This window comes from Pelodiscus sinensis, chromosome 9, assembly GCF_052426305.1.
Source record: "Pelodiscus sinensis isolate ZL-2025 chromosome 9, ASM5242630v1, whole genome shotgun sequence".
Lineage (NCBI taxonomy): Eukaryota > Metazoa > Chordata > Testudines > Trionychidae > Pelodiscus > Pelodiscus sinensis.
In genome coordinates, this window is record NC_143060.1 from 38,230,212 (window position 1) to 38,249,876 (window position 19,665).

At 44.1% G+C, this 19,665-nt stretch overlaps 1 protein-coding gene across 4 annotated transcripts in view; it reads left to right on the top strand.

Moving 5' to 3' along the window:
• Positions 1-19,665, top strand: part of TLCD4 (TLC domain containing 4) — a 114,940-nt gene that overhangs the window by 87,404 nt on the left and 7,871 nt on the right. The window lies entirely within an intron of this gene.

Genomic DNA, 19,665 nt, shown 5'->3' on the forward strand with positions numbered 1-19,665 from the left:
ACATCTTAGGTGTTTTCTGAATTTTTCCCTAGCCAGGAGCCAAAAATACTGGACTGTCCAGGTGAATACCGGACTGTCCTGGACACCTGGCAACCCCAGTTACTGAAGTCCTCAAATCATGATTTAAAGACTTAAAATTATAGACAATCCACCATTTATTCTAGTTTAAACCTGCAAGATCACCAAAGATCACTTTTTAAATGTCAGGGCGAGATCTACCCCATTCCTTCCCTGAGGCCACACCCCTTCCTTGAGGCCCCGCTTACTCCATTCCCCCCCATCTCCATCACTTGCTTTCCCCAGCCCTAACTCATTTTAACTGGGGTGGGAACGAGCGATTTGAATGTGGGAGGGAGGGAGAGGTGTAAACTCTGGGATGAAATGTGGATGCAGGAGGATGTGGAAAAGGGGATGCTGGCTTGGGGAGGGGGTTCCTGTCTGGAGAGTATTGGAGTCAAGTGAGGGATTGGGGTGCTGAGCACGCCGCAGGCCACAGAGAAAACCCTTGAATGCTTGTAGGAAGCAGGGCTTTTCATTTCCCCCCTCAGCGTATCCACCCCACTGCGGGAAAAAGAAACTCCAGCATGCACCACATTTTAAAGAAGCCCAAATCAATTCCACGGGGAAAATGGCTCTGCTGAAGCTTTGAAGGGGACGGGGGAGGTTAGATGGAGAGTAGAGTCAGCAAAGGGAAAGTGGATTGTGGGAGATGGAGCTATACGCTCACTAGGATAGAGGAAGGAGATGATAAAGAGCAGGTCAGGTGAGTGCTGGGAGCGAAAGGAAAGCAGGGATCATGTGGAACAGAGGAATAGGCATGGGGCTGGGTGCAGAAGGGAGGCAAATGTGCAGTTTGCCAATATACCTTATTTTCCTGAGATATACTGATAAAAACACTGGTTGTGATGGTCCCACAGACAGCTCACCATCATACAAACATATGCTTGTAATAACTAATCCAGCTGCATGCTCTTCTTGCTGTACACCCCACAAAGTGACTGGATTTTCTTTGGGAGGGCACAGGCGCTTTTTCTGCCTTTCTGAAGTTACTGCAGCCTCCTCCCTGGTAGTTTCTTCCCATCTCCCACTTGCTGCTGCAGCTGGGAGCCTGCAAGGACTGGAGGGCTCTGGGGGATTCCCCCCATGTAGTTTCCTCTGGTTGGCTATGGAAAGAAAACGCATTGACACACTTGGTATTGCTTGAACTTCTTCTGTGCTGCAGACACAGCTTCTGACCAGGTCAGTTTTTTGTTGACTTCTCTTTAGGATCAGAGGAGGGAGCCTAGCAGCAATTTAAAGCAATGAGCCAGACCACACCCCTCTCAACATCTCCCTGTCTCTTTAAGCACCTTTCAAAATAAATACAACAACTCCCCACCCAATTGGAAAGGCAAACAGCAAATCAGCCTGGGGCTACAGCAGCCCGTATTCTGAGTTCAGCTGATGTTTTGTTAAAACATGGTCTGATACTGCAAAACACAGGGTGAAGGGGGAAAATGTGGGACAGCAACAGACATTTTTTGTCAGCGCCTCCGCGATCAACCAGTTGATCATGATCAACTGGTTGGGGATAGCTGCAGTAGAGGAAGACAACAAACACCTCTGGCAATCTGACCCCGGAGGAAAATTCTTTCCTGACCCCAAATATAGTGTGATCCATTAGACCTTGAATATGCGGGCACAACTTACCAGCCAGATACCTGGGAAAGAGTTCTCTCTAGTAACTCAGCCTTTCTTAGCCTTCACTGTCTAGTGTTTCATCACTAGCTGTTAGAGATATTTGTGGCTAGCAGTCACAGATCAGATACATGTCATTGTAGCCAGTCTCACATCATCCCCTCCATAAACTTAGCAAGCAGACTCTTTAAGCAAGTTAGGTTTTTTGCCACAGTACACCATTGGAAGGCTGTTCCAGAACTTCACTCCTCTGATAGAAACCTTCTTATTGCTCTAGATTACTTGTTGTATATATTTTATAATACTTCATGTGAGTGTCTGACATACCTTTATAGATTGCAAAGCTTAAAAACATGTAATTTAAAGATTCATGGACTCCCAACCCTACGAAATACACCTTGGTTATCTAGTTTACTCCATCTTTCTCTCCTTCTTCCCCATGGAAACACTTATGGGCATTGCAGAAGAAATTAAAAATACATACAAAAACTAACTGATACAATATTAAAACATCTAAGTAAGGCTATACTGTAAATAAACTTGGAAATACTTAGAAAGGAACCTTTCTCACTCTTTCCATAAGTATAGAGTGATATAGTAGTTTGGGTAATCAGTTCTACAGCACTGAAGGGACTTACTACCTACCTCACATACCTTGGTGGAAAACTGGTGAGCATGATGGGGAACTGCATGGTTTACGTAAAAAAATAGTATTTATTATGGGTGGTCCTATAGCAGAGAAACCAACAGGCAGAGGTAAGGAAGTTTCTCCTTGGCCATGTTTCCTATTAAGAAAATTTTAGAAATATCGTAACTATCTTAGTCAAATAATGCTGAATAATTCTTGCATACTATGCCTTTAAAAACTGCAGTTTGATTGTTTCCTTAAACAAATCCAGCTGTGTCTTCCCATCCTTGATTAAATTATTTCACTAACCAGTAGACACTAGCAAAAACATGTATTGGTAAAAGTCTAATTTTACTCTTGTTTCTTTTAATTTCAGGATGCTAACTCTTACCATCTTTGTTTTTAATCACATTAAAAATTCATCCTATCTCTTCTAACTCTTTTGATACTCAGAAATTTAGTAGATCTGATGTGCTTCTTTCACAAGCCTGTTGTATCCCATTTTTTTAGTCTCCAAAAAGGTTACTTTTTATTTGTCTAGAAACTGCAAAGTGGTGAACCCTGCTTTAATCTATCAATATTACATCTGTGGTGAGGAGTCCAGAGAAAAAAGTTCAAGCTGAGTCTTACCAAGATTATATAAACCTCCCCCAGATGAAATTTTAGATTTGTTGAAGTCAGTATTAACTTCAGTCGGGCTAGGATTTCACCCAGTAGGGGCAACAGCCACTCTGGCCCAGAGGCAAAGTATAGATGGCCTGGCTTCACACCATCATAAGGGGCAGATCCTTGGGCAGAAGGGGTGGGGGATGGAGGCAGTCAGCCTCAGTGCCTCCCATAGCATGGTGTCACGGAGCTCTGACATGGTGCGCTGCGCTAATTCATATAGCGGTGTCAGTGGTCAGGAGCTCTGTGCCCTTTTGAAACACCGAACCCCTAGGCAATTGTCCCTTTTACCCCACCTGTCAGTGGGCCTGATATCATCTCAATCATTCCTGTACATGTATTTTTTTTTAGGCTGTAATATGAAGCATCACAATATATCATATCTTTCAAGATACATAATTTACTTAAATGTTTCTTTAAAAGTTCCCTGACTGAGGCCAAGTGTCCTCATATATCCAGATTTATTATTTCAGAAGATAAATAGGAAACTCTGCTGAAGATGATAATAAAATGTATTACACCTAGGAATTTGTTATCCCATTAATGCATGTATATAATTTTAATTAATTTTGAGGTGATTAATTAATTTTAATTAATCTGTGAGACAGTAACTAATGTAAGTTGTTGATAAAGGTTCGTTTATATTACATGTCGTTTTGTTGTTTGTACTCTACTATAGTATTAAGAAAAATAGCACCAAGATACAGTTATAATATACAATTGAATTTTTAATCTCAGAATTCCATTGATTTATACAAACAACTCAATTATCATTCTTGTAACTGGCTTAAATTATCACTGGAAGGTATATAAAATACAGATCAATTTAATTCAGCTGAGAATTCTCTTTGTAACGAATGAACATCTCCTAAAACTACTTCTCCCTCACCATATCCTTATTTTAATTTTAAAAGCATGCATAAAATTTGTTTTCTTTAGCTTGTCAGTTAGAAAGTATCATTATCAAATGTAGGGGTAATAAAACCCCAAAGGAAAACTAATAAATCTTGTAGCTCAATTAACCAGTAGCATGTAATGTTATGAAATAACATCCTTGGCTAATGAAATATTTTCACCTTCTTTATTTACAACTAGCAGATTTACCAAGTTTTGCTTGGGCCTTAACTTTATTATTTTTTTGAAAATAAAAGGAAAATGTACAGTACATGTTTTATTTAAATTATTGTATTTTTTAAAAAATACAGGGTTATTTTTATGAAGTTAATTTTTATTTTAGATTTCTTTAAAAAAGGGAGTGTTAATATTTTTTCCATTAAATTTTTTAGTCACTTTTTTAAAATGGGAATGCCATCAATTCCATGTTTTGCTCATCCTTATGAATTCTTATCATTCATTATGTTTTAACAAAAAAAAGCTATAGTCAATTTGGTTTCCAATAACATTGTTTTCTAGTTTTCATACCTTAAGAATAGATTTAGATGTTCCAAAACAACACTGATCCACATTTCTCTGTTTTATCTCTTTTCTGTAAGGTTTGTTGAGAAGCAGTCCTATTTCAGGTTCATCATATTTTTCGGGATCATTTTCGTTCAGTCTCTTTCAACATTCATTGAGAACTGTACTTGATTTGGTGATTCTGTCTCTTTTATGTTTGGTTTTATGAGAAGCAATCCCATTCCATGCTCATCCCATTTTCCTTTGCACAGCCTAAACCTTACTTTGCTTTAAATTATAATAAGAGGAAGCTGTACACCAAACTTGATGATCCTAGCTCTTTCCATTTAGGAGGAGTTCTTGATCAAACAGACAAACAGATAAACTCTCTCTAGAATATACAGTAGATGATAAATTTCAATTTTAGAAGAAAATTTAAACATAACATTTAGAAAGATAAAGATATAGAAGAATAATCAGATAATTATTCTGATTGTAGTGTTAACTTGCCTCCTCCAATCTCCTGTCTTGCAATTAGAAAAATATTGATATGATACACGTATTGAATTTATATTTTAAGAATCTAATTTCATGTCTGCTTTTGTGACTCAAATGAAACTTTCTGGCAAGCTGTAAATATGAATACTACTGAAAAGGGTTTGTTCTTCTTCGAGTGATGTCCCTGTGGGTGCTCTACTGGCGGTGTCAAGTCGCCTCGGCATCACAGATTGGAGTTTTCCATAGCAGTAGCCAGTTGGGCCGTATATGTGCATGAGGACCGACCGCCCTTCAGTTCCTTCATTGCTGCCCTCAGCTGCAGATGGATCTGACATCTCTCCTCAGAGTGTTTACCTGAGAACTGTTCAGTTAGTTAGTTAGTTGTTAATACTGTTCATTTTAGCCTTAATAGTGTTTGTTTAGCATAGTTAGTAATTAGTTACAGTTTAAAAAAAACCAGATCCGCAGGGCCCAACGAGCCGCAGCTTTGTGCAAAAAACAAAAACACACAAAAAAAAAAAAAAAAAAAAAAAAGGAAAGAAAAAAGAGAAAGAACAAGGAGAAAAGTAAAGGAGTCTTCTGACCTGAACGCAGACAGAAGCTATTTTGCGACTTCTGTCATGCCTGGCTCCCCAGGATTTAAAAATTTTAAGGGATGTCATGAGCCTATGCCCACCTCTGATGGACATTTGTCATGTATTGGGTGTCTTGGTTGGTGAGGCACATAATCCTTTCAAATGCCCTCATTGCAGCAAGCTGACATAGTGAAATGTGGCTCCGCATGCTTCTTTTTGACAAGGCTCTTCAGCCTCCTGAGGCCAGGGATTCTTCCTCTTGTTCTGAGCCTCCCAAAGCTGAGAAAAGACGGGCAAGCTCTCCAGCACTGAAAATGGTGCTGAAAAGGAGCATCTCACCGATGTGTTCCTTGCCGGTCTCTTTGTTGGCCCATGTCAGCACCGGTGATAACCTGGGCACATCCGGCACCATAATCAGCTGTTCTACAAAATCTGTGAAACTGAAGTCCTGGCACAGTACACCACCATTACCGACAGCTTCAGCACTGGCATTGATACTAATGTCAACCATGACCCCAACACCAATGAAGTTGGGCAAGATGGACAAATCTTCCACCCTGTCTACCCCATCGGTGCTGACAAAGACCCGTTCCAAGTCTAGCCACTCACCCACCATACCTGAGAGCCCTGAACCGACCTTCTCACTGGCACCACTATCCTCATCATCGGTGCTATGCTCACTGACACTGACAGAGAGGCTTCCTCAGGTTCACTGTGCAAGGTCACAACGTGCTTCACTGTGTGCGGTGAACCTGAGGAAGGCATGTACCAGACCATTTCTCCATCACCGCCTCCTTCATCTCGTGGTTCTGTCAGAACTCTGAGGTCTCTGGTGCTGTCGGTTTGAAGTGCTTTCAAAGAAGACCATGGGAGTGACTTCTTGTCTAGGCACTCCTCACCAACCAGATCCTGCTGTGACAAACACAGGCACAGATATTCCTATGATCACTATCCTCCATGGATGATGGAGTAGAGGTGCCCTTCATGCTACTACAGACACTGGTCATTGTGTTACCGATGGTCAGTATCCAGGAACCATTCTAGTGCTCCACCTACACCACCTTCCAGGAAACCACCTCCCTCATCCCATGCTCAAACCTTGCTGGCTGCTGACCAGCAGGAGATGGAAGAGGTTCAGATAACAGAAGAGTATGAGCCCCACAACCCAGATACCTCGCCCACTGACCAGTCCTTATCTCCAGATGAGGAAGTCACTCCAGGGGAAATCTCCCTGGTTGACGATCTCAAGCAGTTTCAAGAACTGTTTAAGAGAGTGGCTACAAGCCAACAGGTCCAGTTCACTGTGGTCCAGGAAAAACAATATCACCTCCTGAAAAACCTCCAGATGACCAACAGAGCCAAAAATCACGCTTCCCATAGATGAAACCATAATGGAGGCTGCAGTTGAAATATGGCAAAAACCCACATCTGTCCTTCCCACCAATAAGCATGCAGACAAGAAGTACTTTGTTCCTGCCAAAGGGTTGGACCTTTTATTAACCATTTGCAATCCAATTCATTGGTGGTTGATGCAGCTCAACAGAGGTAAAAACTTCCCCAATATAGAAACACTTCCCAAGACAAGGAATCAAAATGCATGGACCTCTTTGGCAGAAAAATGTATTCATCTTCCATGCTCCAATTATGCATACGTAATTATTCTGCTAATTAATCTGCTGACCACAATTTTGATAATTACACCAGACTAACAGAGTTGATGGAACATTTACCAGACAATAACCTGTGTTAAAATCTATAGTACAGGAGGGATGCATGATGGCTCGCACAACTTTCCAAATGGTCTTAGATGTGGCAGACACTGTGGCAAGATCTACTGTGACCTCCATCATTATGAGTAAGGCCTCTTGGCTTCAATCAGTAGGAGTCCCCAGGAGCTCAAAGGAAAGATCAAGGACCTTCCCTTTGATAGGGAGAAATTATTCGCTGCAAAAATAAATGAGGTCCTTCATACAAGTAAGGATTCTAGAACTTCACTTCAAACCCTAGGAATATATACTCCTCCATATCGACACAAGATATACATGCCTTACCAATGACACCATGATTTCTCATATTCCAGGAATCATCAGAGACATTCTGATCAATTCCAGTCTAGACCTCGGGTACAAAGGAGGCGACAGCAGAATAATCACTCCTCCACTTTCCAGCCCAACAAGCAGCAGGTTTGAAACATTGATTGGGGGCCTGCACAACCTCTTCCATCTCCATCTTCAAGAACACACTGCTGTTTTTCACCATTGTTTGTGTCCATTCAACCATTGCTGGGCTGCTATCACTATAGACTGTTGGGTCTTGGAAATAGTCGCATCTGGCTACTCCATCCTGTTCACTTCTCTTCCCCCATCCTCTCCTTCTTCAGGAACCCTTCTCATGACGAACTTCTAAGGCAAGAGGTTCATCAGCTCCTTGCCATAGGAGCAGTTGAGAGAGTGCCCAATCAGTTCAAAGGCAAAGGGTTCTATTCCAACTGTTTCCTCATGAAGAAGCACATAAGAGGGTGGAGACCCATCCTAGACTTACAGAAGCTCAACAAACATCTAAGAAAGCAGTGGTTCAAGATGTAATACTCATGTCTATAATTCTAGCAGTGGACAAGGGAGCCTGGTTTGCAGCCCTTGACCTGCAAGATACCTATTTTCATGTGACTATCCACCTATCCCACAGACAGACAATTCCTCCATTTTACTATAGCATCAAACACTTCCAACACTGAGTTTTACCATTCGGTTTCTCCATTTGGTTTCTCTGGAGGTAGTCACCACATACCTATGTCAACAAGTCATGATTATTTTCCCTTATCTCAATGGCTGCCTCATAAAGGGTCCATCTCATGCAGAGACTCTCCACATGGTATCTACCACCAAAGACTTATTTCAATCCCTAGAACTCATTATCAATGACCAAAAGTCCACTTTTTAGCCGACACAGTCTCTCGTGTTTATAGGCTCTTGCCTTGATTCTTTCATGGCCTGTGCCTATCTGCCAATGCAGAGATTCCAGGAAATACACGATCTAGTCAGCATACTTGCCACAAGTCCTTCCGTGACAGCTCTTACATGTTTACAACTGATGGGCCAGATGGCCACGCAATGTATGTGATACAGCATGGTCATTTACATCTTCGCTGCCTCCAGCTTTGGGTAGCGTCAGTTTACATCCCCTTCAAACATCAGGTTCACAAGCATGTATCGCCTCCTCCCAATGTCCTAACTCCCCCTCCAGTGGTGGACCAACCCAACGAATATGATAAGAGGGGTGCTGGATGGTTGTTCCAGCTCAAACAACTGTTGGTACAGATCACAACCAAAGTGTCCATGATTGGATGGGGAGCGCATCTAAACGGGCTTTTTACTCAGGGTCAATGGTCCGATCATGAAACATCTCTACACATAAATCTGCTGGAGCTTCAGGCAGTTTCCAATGCTTGTAAGCACTTCCGTGCACGTCACCAATTCTACTGTGAGAATACTGATGGACAGCATGACAACCATATATTACATCAGCTGTCAAGACAGGGCGTGATCCTGTTCCCTGTGTATGGAAGCAGTCTGCCTCTGGAATTGGTGCATTGCCAACAACTTGGCTGCTTCGTACCTGCCTGGAATCAAATGCGGCAGACACTCTGAGCAAACATTTCACCATAGACCAGTGAAAGATCGATCGGCAAGCTCTCCAGCTCATATTTTGCAAATGGGGGTTTCCTCAGATCAACATCTTCACCTCTCACAACAACACCAAATGTTCCACATATTGTTCCAGAATGGATCTAGGATGGGTCTCCCTAGGTAGCGCTTTTCTGATTTCTTGGCAAGCCCACCTACTCTATGCTTTCCTGCCAATTCCACTCATTCCAAGAATCCTTGAGAAGATCTGGAGGGACTGTGTTCGAGTAATTCTCATAGACCCCTCCTCGTCCAGGCAGACATAGCTCCCCTATCTCTCTCAAATGTCTCTTCGACCCCCTTATCTCCTCCCGTGTCGTCCAGATCTACTGACCTAGGACAGGGGAACTTGACTTCACCCCCATCCTCAGACCCTACATCTAACAGCTTGGCTCCTCGCTGGCTTCAAGATGCCAAAACACTCTGCTCAGAGTAAAGCTTGTCCTCTTGCATAGTAGATGCATTACCGCCCACACTACTTACCTCCACAGATGTGTGAGATTCTCAGCATGATGCTCACAGAGATATAGTGATCCACACGCAGCTCTGCTACACATGATTCTGGACTACATCCTTGATTTGAAACAATCTAATTTATCCCTACCTTCTCTTCAAGTCCACTTTGTAGCTATCACCTTATTTCATTCCCTGATAAAGAGACATTCAGTTTTTAGTAGAGATAGTGTCATGTTGTGATCTCAACCATCCTTTTTACAGAAAGTGTGCTCGGACTTCTATATCAATGAACCAATTATTCTCCTGGCCTTCTATCCAAAGCTACATTTGTCCACACTGGAGGCTCTCCTCCATACTTTAAATGTTCAGAGGGCTCTTTCTTTCTACATTGACTGCACTAGAGAATAGCAGGGCACTCTCTTCACAAAGCATATCCAACTTTATTGTCTCCTGTATCACACAATACTATGCTTACATCACAAGACACTTCCTGCCCCACCCAGAGTGCATTTTAATAGGGCTGTTTCTATATCCTTCTTACAAGCCTTCCTATGAGGAGTTCTGCTTTGAGACCTTTGCCATGCTGCTGCATGGTCATCAGATCATAGTTTTATGAAACATTATGCTATTCTCCATAATGCAGTGCTATCTACTGCCAACAAGGGATCACTCTGAAGCCTGCCATCCTTATCTTAACTGATTATTGCTATGTGGTCACCCACAGTGGAGTACCCAGGGGGATATCACTTGAAGAAGAATAGGAAGTTACCTTGTGCAATAAACAACGGTTCTTTGAGATGTGCATCCCCATGGGTGCTCCAATATCCACCCTCCTCCCCTCTTCTTCAGGGGGTTTCTCTTTGTCTCCTCTCTTTCAGAGACTCGGGTGTATATGAGGAACTGAAGGGGAGTCGGGCTCTGCATGTGACGCACAAGGTGCAAACAGCACGAGGCACCTCATGCGCAGGCATGGCCCAACCAGCACGAGGCACCTCATGCGCATGCATGGCCCAACCAGCTACTGCTACAGAAAACTCCGATCTGTGGCACTGGGGCAACCTGACACTTACAGTGGAGCATCCATGGGGACACACATCTCAAAGAACCGTTATTACCGCACAAGGTGAGTGACTTCCTTTTCAGGAGCACTAATGACTATCTTAATGCAAAAAGATGTGTAGTATAGGACACTAAAATCTTGCTCTTATAGAAGAGATTTCTGCTCTTTGAAAGGTATTTGCTTTTTTTAACCCAACTGATAGAACGAACATTATCAGAAATAGCTGAGCCATAGAATTGAATTGTCTTTGCCTAAACTGAAAGATTAAAACTGCAGTCTAGCACAGGGTGAGCAAAAGGTCCTCTGTGGGCCAGATCCGGCCCACCAAGCAGGTTGATCTGGCTGGCAGAGGCCCTGCTGCTCCCCGCTCCCAGGCCAATTAGAGTCTGGGGGCAGGGGAGTGCGTGAAACTTCCTCCCCCCTGACAGGACCACGCAGTGCTTTGAAGCGCCATGTGCTCCTCACAGGGCGGGAAGAGACGTCACGCGCGACACTTCAAAGTGCCGTACGCTCATGCAGGGCGTGAGCAGGGCGAAGGAAGCTTTGTGCAGCTCCCCTGCCCCCAGACCCTGATTGGCCTGGGGTCAGGGGGAGCGTGTGAAGCCTCTTCCCACCCTGCCAGGGGAATGGGTGCCTAGTGGGAAGTGGGGGCAAAGGGGCTTCCCCACCCCCAAACCAATCATGGTCTGTGGGTGGGGTAGTCCAGAAGCATCCTGGCTCTGCCCCTTCCCGTTTCAGCCCCGCCCCTTCTGGGGTAGCTCAGGTGCTCGGGGCTACTTCAAAAATGTTTGAAGTGGCCCCCAGTCAAAAGTTATTGCCCACCCCTGGTCTAGCAGATCATTACTCTGCTCACTTCACAAAAGCCACTCTCACAGTTTGCTTCCTTGTTGACCATGTCAGCATAAAGACAAAGATCTGAATGTATGTAGAGACTGAATCTCTCTCTTCCCTAGAGACTGTCATTCCTCTCAGTGTTAAGACACATAAGTAGAATAATGAGGTCAGTATGAACTCTCCTGACGCTGTCTGTGCTATATCTGTTCTATAGTTTGGAGTCTCCATGGCTGTCTAATAATCCAACACTTTCACAAGCATTACTTTACTTTTTTAAAAATCACAAAGGAATTGCACAAATGTCATAACAGCCAAATAGAAATTTTACTTTTTATTAAATCACTACTTTGCATCTCCTTTCTGTTCTTCTACTGCTTTTGATTTGGACTTATCCATATACAAGGTAAGTTTAACTTCAGCATTGACCTAGTCAGTGATGGGCAAAACATACATTGTCATTCTGATGCTGATTGCAAGCAGTTGTCCTATTATGTTTTTTCATGTATTGTTTAAAAAGCATGTGTAAATTAATATGCTGACACAGTACAATACCTAATAAAAATCTAGATGCATATAAAAATATTTGACTTTATTTATACTTACTAGAGAGCTGTAGCGTTCAGTCAATAGCACAAGTATCTGTTAATATGACTGTGCCCTCAATTGTAAACTTGTAACCTATTATCAGTTTTACAAAGTAGAAGTTCTAACCATCATTATATCTGTTGCTTAATGGCAAATAGATTTAGCTCATTTTGCTTTCTTGGGTTCAGTAATTAAGTTGTTTTCTGTGGTTTGATCTTCTCTGTCCTTTCTCTGACCTGTCACAGTTACACAGATCTTCAATGCAGTGATTTTCTTGTGTGAGTGAAGGGAAATTGAGGAGCATAACAATAATGCAAACACTTCCCTAGGAACCCAACCCATAGGTTCTACTTGACAGTAACAGTTACACCTCTCTAGTAGGGAATCAAAATATTAAAAAAAAAAACTGTTCAAAAATTACTCTCGCATCTACATTTTTCATACAGCTGAGAATTTACATAATAATTTGCAATGCAACTTGTAATGTTTAAAGCTGAGGTTTTGGCTTGGGACCAGACTGATCTCTAAGATCTTAGAAGCACAGTAATAAGACACCAGTAACAAAAAGGCAAAATTCAGAAAATATGTGATAACAGATGGAGGCCCTACATACAGTCTTTTTTCCTTTTCCTTACAAAGCATGTCAAATGTTAACCAGTAAGCAATTGACCTTAATAGTTAACCCTGGCCCTAGCTACATCCGCCAGGTGTCAGTAGAACCCCAGCCATGCTGGTCAGACCCTGGATCTGGACCTGGACCTCATTTGTACTAGAGAGACCACGGTTCTGACCAACACAAGGCCCACAACTGACCCCTGTCCTAGTCCCCAGTGCACTAGACTGGCCAAAACAACTCCAGCCCCTCTAATTTTAACTGATTAACCATTTAAACAACATAATGTAACTAATTTAAATGGTTAACTTTTTAATCATTATTTACATCCCTAGGCCCTTAACATTCATGACTGTGAAGAAGGCAACATGTACCATGCAATTTGGTCTCCCCTGTGAAATCTGGTCTCTCCCATGAAATCTGGTCTTTTGTGTACTTTTACCCTTTATTATACAGATTTTTCAGGGGAGATCTGCATTTCTCAAATTGGGTTTCCTGATCCAAAAGGGGTGGCAGAGCGATCACAAAAGTATTGTAAGGGGGCTGTTTTATTGCCACCCTTACTTCTGCACTGCTCCCTTCAGAGCTGGGCATCTGGAGAGTGGAAGCTGCTAGCCGAGGGCCAAGCTCTGAAGGCAGAGGCAGAGAGGTAAGGGTGGCAATACTATACTATGCCATTCTTACTTCTATGCTGCTTCTGGTGGTGGTGGTGCCTTCAGAGCTGGCTCCTGGCCAGCAGTTGCTGCTGTCTGGACACCCAGCACTAAAAGCATTGCAATTGACAGCAGCAGGGCGGAGATAAGCATAGCAATTCTGCAACCTCCCCTACAATAAACTTGTGACACTCCCAAACCCTTTTAGGTCAGGACCGCTACAGTTACAACATTGTGAAATTTCAGATTTAAATACCTGAAACCATGTAATTTATTATTTTTAAATCCTATGACCATGAAATTGACCAAAATGAACTGCGAATTTGGTGGGACCCTAATCTCTAATTTTGAGGACATTTGGAGATAAATTTCTCAGTATAGTTTCACTTCTTCTTCTTCTTCTTCTTCTTCTTCTTCTTCTTCTTCTTCTTCGAGGTCCTCGGAGATGCTTTATGCTGGTCTCGGTGCTGTCCCAGTGCCTGGATTGGCCATCCCAGTGCTTTCCAGTGGGCAGTGTGCATGCATGGCCTGCACTCTCAAGTCCCTTCTCAACCGCCCTCAGCCTAAGACAAAGCTCCATGGTTTCCTGCTTTTTTGATGATTCTGCAATAGTTTGTTTATAGTTAGTTTCTTGTTACTGTTAGTGTTATTTAGTGAGTTTGTTGTTAATAGTTTAAAAAAGACCTTTCCATCGTTCTGGGTTTGCCAGGCTTTAAACGCTGATCCTCCTGCAGAGAAGCAATGACCATCTCATATGGTCACTCGCAATGTGTCTGATGACTGGGGGAACAGCACTTAACTCAAAGTTTCCCTCACTGCGCCAAACTTAAGGCCAGGACATGCAAAGACAGAGATCTTCGACTAAAATTGATGTTAATGGAAAAAAGCCTACATCCTGCCTTGGATTGGAGAGTTCAACCTGGGAAGGCATGATCACCCCCAGGTTCCCTTCATGGCAAGATAGCACCAAAGAGGAGAAGTGCCTCAGCAGGAGACGGCCAGTAAGAAACGGTTCCCTTTCAGGTAATTGGCTCACAGGTCTTACATCAGCACTTATGATGCCCCTGGCACCTCAGACATCACGGCACTGCCGGCCATTGCTGCTTCTAACCACAAAGGCTCCAAACAATGCCTTAGTGCTGTTCTGGTAGGCTCTGTGATACCGATGAACAGGGCTTGCCAAACCGTGGTGAGCCCCGCTTTCCAGCCGCATTGCCCGGCGATCTGCGCATGCGCAGATCATTCTGCGCATGCGCAGATCGCTGGAACCCGGCTCTTCCAGGTTGCAATATACTCGCCATGGACGAGTAGATTGCATTATTTGTTGAGCCCTGCCAATTAATACCCTGGTACCATTGGATACACCACAAGTGTCAACTCCAGAAAACCGTGTTTCCATCATGATCAGCACTGATGGCAACACCCGTGACCTTGATACAGATGGCACCATTGGCCATCTTGGCAACAAGCTTGGTCTCAGCACCGATGGCATCCATCTTTGTACTGATGGCACCAGCCCGCTCCTCGGCACAGCCAGCACTGACCAGATTTGCAGCACCAATTATATACTTAGTACCACCAACATATCAATGGTCACTATCATCTGCAACCGCCTACAGCGTTGGCACCGTACAAGCCGACACTGCAGACTCCATCACTGATCCTGGCAGCGCCACTCTCATATATGTTCAGTGAAGATCTGGCAGGAACATCCGCACATCAGTCACCATTGTTCGGTACAGACACATCGCTGAGACTGGCCATTCCAAAGACATTGTCTCTGGTATCATCACAATTCTCCAGTGACAACAGTGACAGGGTACAGGCATCCTTTCCCCCACAATGCAGCCCTTCAAGACATTACTACAAGCTGTATTACAACCTACATGCACCCCTTCCATGCTGTGACCACCACTGGATGGCTTCACCGATGCCATATCCTTCTCAATGGCCTTACTGGAGCCCTTGGGGTTCCTATACAAGACACCGCAGTGCTCAACCCAGCTCTGACAAACTGCCTATTTCCTATACACCATGCACAACCTCATCAGCACAAAATCCTCTCATACCAGGTCCTCAAGAGGGCCAGGCTGTGGAGGAATCACCACCAGACACATCACCTCTGACAAATTCATCGTCCTCACCTGATGAGGCTGTGATGTGTCCTCCACCTTTGGCTGCTGATGACTTTGCTCACTTTAACGAACTCTTTAGAAGAGTCACAGCAGAGCTCAAGATCACCACTGAGGGGGTCACTCAACCACAGCATGAGCTCACAGACATCCTTCAAGCCTCTCCGTCCTCCAAAATAGCTCTCCCCATCAATCTGGCTAGCCTAGACAAAACCCACATGATTTGGCAAATCCCGGTATCGATACCACTTACATGCAAGAGGGCAGACAAAAAATATTATGTGTCCTCTAAGAGTTGAGAGTTTTTATTCACCCATCCAACACTGAACACTTTTGAGTGGAGGTGACACATCAATGAGCCAAACAGAATTGTTTTTGTACCACTCTGCCAGATAAAGACAGCAAGCGATTAGACCTCTTCAGTCAAAAGGCCTATACTTTGGCAACTTTACACTTTAGGATCTCGAATTACTTAACCGTGCTGGCAAAATGTGATTTTAGGAATTATTCTAAACTGCTGGACTTTGTGAACAGCATCCCTTAGGGAAAGAGACCTCAATTTATGGTTATTGTGGCTGAGGGTTATTCTAAACTGCTGCACATTATTTCACAGGCAGCCCTCCACACTAGATGCTGCAGACATAGTGGCTAGAACCACTGCCACTGCAGTTTTGATGCACAGGGCATCGTGGTTCTCTCCGGCCACATTCTCTTGCGAAATACAAGCCACCATCAAGGATTTGCCCTTTGATGGGCAAAAACTCTTTGCCAGCAAAACCAATGAGATCCTTAATACAATGAAGGATTCACGTGCCACCCTTTGCATCCTGGGCATCCATACGCCTGCTAACAGATGTAAGCAGTACCACGACCTCGGTACTTTACTTACCCCAACCAACATTCAGATTCCAAGCCAAATAGAAACCGAGCTCAGCCTCAGAGACACCGACAGAGACACTCAGCTTCAGCCCCCAGTAACCATGTGCACATTCCAAAACCCTCTCTGCCCATTCTATCACCAGTGGGCCGATGTCACCACAGACAGATGGGTGCTTGACATCATCCTGTTGGGATACACCATTCCTTTCCTCTCCAAGCTCCCTATGCACCTTCCCATCCCATCCCCCTTCAGGGACCCCTGTCACGAGAATCTTTTATGTCAAGAGGTGATTCATTTTCTAGATCTTGAAGCCATAGAACCGGTCTCAGAACCGGTCTCAGGGGATCCGGTTTCTATTCCCATTATTTTCTATCTCAAAAGAAGTCAGGGGGATGGAGACCAATCTTAGAATTCTGCAACCTCAACAAGTTTGTCAAGATGCAACACTTTCACATGTCACTCTATCCATGATTATCCTGGCATTGCTATGAGGGGACTGGTTTTCAGCCCTCAACCTCCAGGACACATATTCTCATGCACCTGGCTCACAGAAGATTCTTAAGGTTCATGGTAAGTCCACATCACTACCAATATTGGGTCCTTCCATTTGGCCTGTCTACAGCCCCTCACATTTTCTCCAAAGTGCTCGCTGTCACCACAGCACACCTTCACTTGATGGGAATAATCATATTTCCTTACCTTGACAACTGCCTCCTCAAAACCACATCACGCTCCAAGGCAGTCTGTGTTACAGTAACAACTATCCATTGTTTTAAAAACCTGGGTCTTCGCATAAACTGGGAAAAGTCATCTATCCACCCATCCCAGACCATTCAATTCATTGGTGCCTGTCTACATTCCACAGTGGCAAGAGTCTACCCGCCTCATGACAGATTCCTCACCATCCAGTCTCTAGCCACAATGCTGAACCTTTCTCCAAACACTACAGCCAAGGACTGCCTTCAACTTCCAGGGCACATTGTAGGTACCACTTTTGTAGTATTGCATGCCAGATTGCACATGTGCTGCCTACAGATTTGGTTTTCGGTGGTATACAAACCCTTAAAACATCCCATGTCTCTCTGGCTTACCATACTACCATACTACGTCCCTCCTATGGTGGACCAAACCATCCAGTCTTTTGAGAAGAGTGCCATTCCTTCAATTGCCCCCCCTACTGCATGCTTACCGTAGATGCTTTCCACACGGGCTGGGATGCCCTTTTCTGTGACCAGACCAATAAGGGTCTCTAGTCAGTCCAGGAGATGGACTTGCACATGTGATACACAAAGCATGCAGACAAACTCCATCACGAGCAAACATGTATGTGTCCTTACGGACAATGTCGCCTGTGTATTCTACATCAACAGACAAAGGGGTGCCAGACCCCGGTTCCTATGCACCAAGGCCATAAAGTTGTGAATTTTTGTATCAACCATAACATCCTCCTTTCTGCAGTTCACATCCCAGGGGTCACCAACGTAACTGCAGATGCTCTCAGCAGACATTTCCCTCAACATCATGAATGGGTACTCAATTGTTCTATGGTACATCTTCTGTTCTTCAAATGGGGTTGCCCATTGACAGGCTTGTTTGCCATGCCTCACAATACCAAATGCATACTCTTTTGCTCCAGAGTGGGCATTGGGAAGGGATCCATCAGAAACACCTTTCACCTCCCATTGAAGCATGACTTCTATCATGCTTTTCCCCAATACCACTCCTCGACAAAGTAGTCCACAACATCAGGACAGATGGGACCACAGTCATACTAATAGCCTCCTTATGGCTGAGACAACCCTGGTACCCCTTCCTGCTCATGATTTGTTTGTTCTCCCATCACTCTCCCACTCCAGCGCAATCTTCTCACACTGGGCCAGATGACACAAACCTACCCAGACCTACGCAAACTGCATCTAACAGCATGTCTTCTCTTTGGCTCTCCCAATCTGAACTAGGGCTTCCTGAGCAGATACACACAATCCTCATTCACAGTTGTAAGGATTCCATACGCTCTTCCTACACATATAAATGGAAAAGCTTTTCAGCATGTTGCACTCCCAAAGGACATGATCTGATATCAGTGCCACTGTCACTCATCTTGGACTACCTCCTCATTCTAAAACAGTCATCACTCTCGTTCAGCTCCATTAAAGTTCACCTAGCAGTCATAACAGCCTTTCATCCCCAAATTGAGGATTGTTCTGTCTTTACTCACCCCACAACCAAGAAGTTCCTTAAAGGGCTGCGTGTCCTACATCCTGACATGTCACAATTCATACCATCCTTGGATCTGTATCTGGTACTACAGGCTCTCACCAGAGCACCCTTTGAGCCTCCCTCACCTTGCTCTTGGGAATACCACTCCATGAAGGTTGCTTTGCTGGTTGCCCTAACATTGGCCCACTGCATCGGAGATATGGAGGCACTCATAGTTGACCCACCTTTAACAATATTCCACTCTGATAAAGTAACCCTCTGTACTCACCAAAATACTTACCTAAGGTGGCCTCCTCATTTCATATAAATGAACCACTAAACTTACCTGTATTCTTTCTGTAACCACATGCCAATGCATTTGAGGCTTCCATGCACACTCTTGACATCAGGTGTTCACTAGTTTTTTACTTGAAGAGAACTAAACCCTTTAGGCAATCCCCTTGGCTCTTCTTAGCATTTAACAAATGGGTTAAAAAGCCACCCATATCAAAAAAAGAAATTGTCCAAATGGATCACCGACTGCATAAGGCTTTGTTACACCCTGAAGAGCCTACAACCACCCTTAACTCTGACGGCTCATTCCACTGGGGCTGTATCCTCTACCACTGCATACCTACGCAATGTCTCACTTTCAGACATTTGCAAGGCAGTCACCTGGACATCACAACTTACCTTTTCCAAGCACTACACACTCTCTTACATGCAGAATACCTCTGTGGGCTCTGCGGTTTTATCATTGGCCTTCTACAATATTCCAAAGCCCCAGCCTCCGAATGATGATACTGCTTTCAAATCACCCAGCATGGAGCATCCACAGGGATCTTTCAAAGAAGAAGTGGAGTTACTCACCTTGTGCAGTAACTGGAGTTCTTTGAGATGGTGTCCCCGTGATGCTTCATGACCTGCTCTCCTCCTACTTTGGACCTATAGGGCCTCTGGGGTAGAGAAGGAACTGGAGAGTGCAGTCCGCACAGGCGCAGTGCCCACTGGAAATCACGTGTCGGTTGGTGCTGTGCATGTGCAGCCCCCTACAGGGACTGCTTCAAAATCTCTGATACCTGCACTGGGATGGCACCAAGGCCAGTGTGGAGCATCCACGGGGCACCATCT